The sequence below is a fragment of the Conger conger genome, chromosome 3 (assembly GCF_963514075.1).
Source record: "Conger conger chromosome 3, fConCon1.1, whole genome shotgun sequence".
Classification (NCBI taxonomy): Eukaryota; Metazoa; Chordata; class Actinopteri; order Anguilliformes; family Congridae; genus Conger; species Conger conger.
This window is the reverse complement of record NC_083762.1, coordinates 82,535,686-82,542,095: the sequence shown is the minus strand read 5'-3', so window position 1 is coordinate 82,542,095 and position 6,410 is coordinate 82,535,686. Positions and strand designations below refer to the sequence as shown.

General features: G+C 47.7%; 1 pseudogene; it reads left to right on the top strand.

Annotated features, from left to right (window-relative positions):
• The first annotated feature begins 2,295 nt into the window (after window positions 1-2,295).
• LOC133123829 (immunoglobulin superfamily member 3-like) overlaps window positions 2,296-6,410 on the top strand; it is a 41,599-nt pseudogene continuing 37,484 nt past the window's right edge.

Sequence of the window (6,410 nt, the reverse complement as noted above, 5' to 3'; positions counted from 1 at the left end):
TAATGAAGCTAGCCTCCATTGTTTCTGGCTCTTTTCATGGCTTTGGAGCGACTAACATAAAAACATATTCAGCATATTCAGCATATTCAGCATATTCAGACCGGTCCCTTTGTCCATTGACCAGAGACTATCCAGCACTGTGTCACCTGTATCATTGCTCATGTAAACACATATGAAGGGACCATGGAACATGTAATAATAATAATGATGTGTTATTTAGCTGATGCTTTTATCCAAAGTGACTTACAGTTGATGAGACTATGCAGGGGACAATATACCCTGGAGCAATGTGGGGGTAAGGGCCTTGCTCAAGGGCCCAACACCTGTGTGGATCTTATCATGGCTACATCGGGGCTTGAACCACCAACCTACCAGGGCCCAGTCATGTACCTTAACCACTAGGCTACAGGCTACCCCAGGCCGTTGGGTAGTCAGGGCTGGTGTGTATTGGCCCTGTGTGGCTGGTGGGTAGTCAGAGCTGGTGTGTATTGGCCCTGTGTGGCTGGTATGGTCTGTGGGCTATGGACAGCCTCGCTGCTTTGTTTAGCAGCCTCTGTGTTATTAATTGAGCTTTTAAACGGATGACTCAACTGGGTGGCAGACAGAGGCTTATTAGTGTAGCCCTATGACACGGCAATCTGTGTATCTGCTAATTACACCATTTGGGAGCTGAACCAGAGGAATCGGCCTAATTGAGCTCAAAACTGAGCACAGGAGAATGAGGGAGAGAGAGTTATGTAAGTAGGTCTATATGAATTTATGCCATTGCATGATATATTTGACTTTTTGTCCTATTTTGGTAAACTAGATATTATTTGTCAGATCGTAATAATAAAACAATTTTAATGTGATTGGAGGATGGGGAGAGAAAGAAATAAGGAAGGAAGAATATGGAGAGGCATAAAAAGAGAAGTAGAGATAGAAAAGAGATTCTTCTTTTCATGGCTGTTTCCTGAAAACTTTGAAACTGAGACCCTCCGCTGGTCAGTGACGCTGGCGTGCAGTACGACCCTTGGCCAGTAGGTGGTGCGATGCTCATGTGCCCTTGACAACGGAATTTTGGATAGTAACCTCATAATGATCGTCCTCAATAGAATTATTTCCGACGGGAAATTAAGAATCTCTGACTACTACTGTGTCGTTTCCTTTCTGTTCCATTCGACCTAGGCGAAGCTCTGCCTCTGATATTTATTTCGCATGTCGTTTCAGGGACTTTTGTTAAAATGGAGAGTCGTGAATTGTGCGAGCTGCAGCTGCGTCACGTGGCGATCGTGACATTGGCAGTTGGCATCTGGATAGGCCAGGCGAAGGAGACCGTAATTATGAGATGCTCGTATCGCAGGGGCTGGAATAGGAGTTAAATGTCTGGGTAAAAAAGAATCAACAAAAATAGTGTATATTCCCAGTCCCTCGTGTAACCTAGCCAAGTCATCGACATCCTATACAGAATATCTTATTCAGTGCCTATCCCTGTTGTAAAGTGTTTGATGCTATGTTTTGTGTTATGGTTTATAGCGAGATGAAGCAAAATGAAGTGACCCACATATTGAAATTGAATGCTGTGCTGCAGTGTAGGTCTACTCCTGTCTGAATCTTCTCGTGTATCCGCACAGTCAAGGTCCAAGGGCACGGATGACATCAGTTTTTTAATTTAATTTCGGAATGTCAAACCTTCGCAGATCAATTTCTTCTTTAGGGTAGGCGTGGGCCTTTAGTCATGATTAAGAATGCAGACAAGCACCTCCCTGGTTTAAACAGGGGATTCGAGAGGTTCCCAGAATTGGGTCAAATCATGGCGCAATTTAATTAAATGACTCTCCCATCACCCACGGTTTATAAATATACCCGTAGCTCGCTTCACGGTTGTCGTTCTAGGTGCAATTCAGTTTCTGCCACAGCGCGCAAAAAATAAGATCCCACTTCCCTCGTATGTGCGGAGATGTAATTGAAGTATCTTGATGCACAGTGAGCCAGGGCGACATGGGACACCAACACTGCAGACCAATCTAAGGTAACGGGTATCATGTTGTCTTGCCATTAAGAATCAATAATGCTATGCTATAGTTTATGGTTTGTGGGGGTTGTGTTGTTGTTTGGATTGCTGTCACATTCTTCACGCAGGTGAAGCGATAACGGAGTATCAGCGCACGGACGCCCCTCCACAATCCACATTCAAATTCGGTTCGGCCGCTGTCCAATGGGGGTGTGAGCCACGCCCATTTACTCAGGAGCGCTCGAGAGAGGCGTGGCCTCTGGAAGGAGGAAGGGGGCACGCTACTACACAGTTTTGAAATTTCAGGGACCAAGCTTGTTGTCTTTATTAGAACAAGGAAACGGATTTCAGCGCTGGTGAGACGAACAACGACTGGATTTCACACCTGGTGGAATATTTACACGGATATTTCTGGATTCACCGCGGTAGTTCCTTTCTTGCAGACTGGCTGTCGATAGCTTGGTACGGGAATTGGATAGGTGTACGCCTGGTACAGCCGATATCATTTATCTTTGGTTGCGTAGAGGGAGCAGGCGACGGACATTGTAATAGCCCAAAGGAACACAAAGGGACACGCTTGAACACGGTTCGCAGCGGGGAGGAAAGTGACGTTATTGTTTTTGTCCACGTTCATTCAGAGACTGAAGACGCTGTTTTTTTGGTGCACCCGACTCACGTAACGAGCGACCTGCGTCTGGGGAGCAGTGGGGTCGTGCACGGACACTACGAGTTTTTTTTTTAACTACGAGTGCGTTTAAAAAAAAAATTGGTTTTATTAAAAGGGCCGCTTGTGTTATTGCTCTCAGTGTGATAATCGTATTTGTTTCGTATGACTATAACCCGGGCGTTCGTTGCTAATTTCACCGTGCATCTTAATTGAACAGCTTGAGTAACTTGATTGTGATTTGCGTTTCCAGGCGCTTCAGTGGCAACAGACTGCCAGTGTGTGTGTGTGTGTGTGTGTGTGTGTGTGTGTGTGTGTGTGTGTGTGTGTGTGTGTGTGTGTGTGAGAGAAGACAGGTTGGACTGTCACAATAGAGCGGTCGAGGCGCGCGAGTGGGGACTGCCATATAAGTTCTCTGTACGAGGACAACAGGCCAGAAATACAGTCGATCGTAAGATTGCGGTCTCAATTTATATCAAAGTAAGTGTGTTTTTGGTGCACCGTACTGCTCAGCCGCTACACTGCGTGGATGAGAAAAACTAAGTACTGAGTAGGACTGCAACTCTGTCCGGTGTCAGACAAAGATCAATTAGTACAATTCAGTAAGAGGTGACACTGCGTATGACGTGTGTGACTTTGCCATGTCTCTAAAATCTGTCATGACGTCATAGGTCCGAGAGAGATCCAAAAACGTATGACAGCTGTAGCGCGAGTTCGGCGACCCCCCCCCCAACCCCCCCTCCGCGTCCTGCAAGTTGAACTGAGTTTTTTATTTTGAATGAAGGCGGTTATTGTTCAGTTTTGAAGTGCGTCGCGCTCCCAGTGCCCGCAACCCGGACAGGTGGTCGGACGGAGCACTTCTCACAGACAGACCGGAGAAGAACAAGCCGTTACAGACGTTACTGGGCCGTTTCCTTGCGGGAGTCACAAAGAAGACCTCAGCGATATGGGCATCTCTGTCCTCCTCATCGTCTGTGCGTTACTTGGTAAGTTTCAAATGTCAGTTTATGTCGCCGACAGTCTACGACCTTTTCTGGTGTGATGCTTTTTGTTACTGTTGTGTTTTTCAGTTTTCAGCGGGTGTCTTTTGTCATATGTAACTGCATATGCTAAATGGGCAGGTTTTTTTTACTCCTATTGTGACTTGCTTGACCTGGAGCGGCCAGACGTTTTCGCTCAGTACTTTGAAGAGACACACAGAGAAGAGAAGCCCTCAGTCTGCACTCTGGCACAGCGACGTATTCTGACAGCTTAGTCACTCCCATTCGCCCTCGGGGGAAGCGGTTATGTGGATTTACGTGTCCTTGGTGACCCAGTCGGACTATTGTGACCCCCCACTCCACTGTTTTACTGTAGGCTACATGTGGAGGATGACATTATACGTCCAGTGAGAGCCCATTCTGGCGTGGAATGGAAAACTCGGTAAAACAAATGTCAAGACGGATATTCCAATGCACAATCACCCCTTTTTGTGTATGGGATATGATCAATAGCGACCAGCTCCCTATAGACTGCGGTCATAAAATAACCTTTTACATTAAACTGGGAAGTTGTCTGGTATGGCGACAGCCACCATTTCCGCCTCAGCATGTTTGAGGCTTTCACTTGCGGTGGAGGCAGTAAAGACTGCAATATAAGCACAGGCATTACGCGCACTAATTTGCCTCTCAAGTCAGATTTTAGCCTGCTGTTAGTGCCATGCCAAAATCAAAACCCATTGAACTGCGGAAGCTTGTGCGCTTTCAAATGGAGGCGTCAGGTGTCGCGGTGAAATGGATATATGTCGGCAGTTAGTCGGGGCTTTACAGATTTGAGTGCGGCGAGGGAAAAAAGGACTCTCCAGTAAAACTATCTTCACGCGCTCTGACTGCAGGTCACACGCGCAGCAAATGGGAGCTCTGTTGCTTGACAAGTTATTCGGCGGGTCTTTGGTCATAGTTTGAGGAACAGCCTGTGTGTGTGTTTGTGTGTGTGTGTGTTTGTGTGTGTGTTTGTGAGAGAGTGCTTCCGGTATCAGGATAGGTTGCGGAGGGGGCGTGGCGCAGGTATCGGGGTGAGTTGGGAAGGGTGAAACTGACGTTTCCCTGACCTGTTCTGATGTTACTCACTGTTATGATGACGTTGCTGACCTGTTGTAATGTCCTGTCTCTGCAAGTCTGGGAACTGTTATCGAAACGAGACGGCTCAGATTTCAACCCGTGTGTAAATCTCCGTGATTTCTCCTCCGGGCCCTGAGTCACAGACATGACCTGCCGCTGATACTGCGCTTTATTAGTCTTCAGATGAAAAGGCGCGGCCGTTACGGCTGGCTGGGAGCAGTTGCCGGTCGAGTGTGAAGTAATACAGGTGTACCTGAGCCAAGACACCTCACCTTGATGTGAGTCACAGACACAGTCATGTGACTGCAGGGTGTGGTCTGGTGCGTAGGACGCTGTGTGTGTGCGTGCGTGTGTGTGTGTGTGTGTGTGTGTGTGTGTGTGTGTGTGTGTGTGTGCGTGTGTGAGTGTGTGTGTGTGTGTGTGCGTGTGTGCGTGCGTGCGAGTGTGCGTGTGTGCGTGTGTGCGTGTGTGCGTGTGTGCGTGTGTGCGTGTGTGCGTGTGTGCGTGTGTGCGTGTGTGCGTGCGTGCGTGCGTGCGTGCGTGCGTGCGTGCGTGCGAGCGTGCGTGTGTGCGTGTGTGCGCGTGTGTGCGTGTGTGCGTGTGTGCGTGTGTGCGTGTGTGCGTGCGTGCGAGTGTGCGTGTGTGAGTGTGTGTGTGTGTGAGTGTGTGTGCGTGTGTGTGTGTGTGTGTGTGTGTGTGTGCGTGTGTGAGTGTGTGTGTGTGTGTGTGTGTGCGTGTGTGTGTGTGTGCGTAAGCACAGAGCTGGTGCCTGGAGTTAAACTCTTGACTGTCAGACCATACATGTAGTCTGTTTTACATCATCTGTAGTTCGGCTGAGGAGGAACATTTAGATGCTGCTAGACAGCTCTGCACTCGAACACTAGCCCTGACTGCACATTCTGTGTCTGAGATATATATATATATGTATATATATTCTATATAAGAATATATATATATGTATATATACACACACACACAGTGTCACCCACACGCACAGACAGACACACACATGTACAGGCACAGTCTCACACACAGTGATCTGGAGTGAATGTCCAGGCTGGTTCACATGAGTGGTGTAATTGGTCTGAGGTGGATTCACATCCTCACACTGATAGCCACGCCCTGAGAAGAGTTCTCAAACAAAGAGCTTCATTCTCTCTCCACAGAGTTTAAACTCATTTAAATTTGTCAGAGCAAGTCTTTTGTGTTAATGTAGAATGCCATTGGCAGAAGACTTCTCAATTAATTGTGTGTGTTTTGATTAGATACCTTTTGTGAATGATTTTCCGGTGCAAATTGAAGGTGTGTGTGCTTTGTGATGTGTGTGTGTGTGTGCTTTGGGATGTGCATATGCGTGAGTGTGAGTGTGTGAGACGCACACTGGGGGGAATGCATTCGTTTCACAGACATTTTCTGATGGAAGTTACATTGATGGCATCTGGCAGACGCTCTTATCCAGAGCGATGTACAGTTGATTAGACTAAGCAGGAGACAATCCTCCCCTGGAGCAATGCAGGGTTAAGGGCCTTGCTCAAGGGCCCAATGGCTGTGCGGATCTTATTGTGGCTACACCGGGGATCGAAACACCGACCTTGCGGGTCCCAGTCATGTACCTTAACCACTAGGCTACAGGCCGCCCTAGTAACAGGACCTG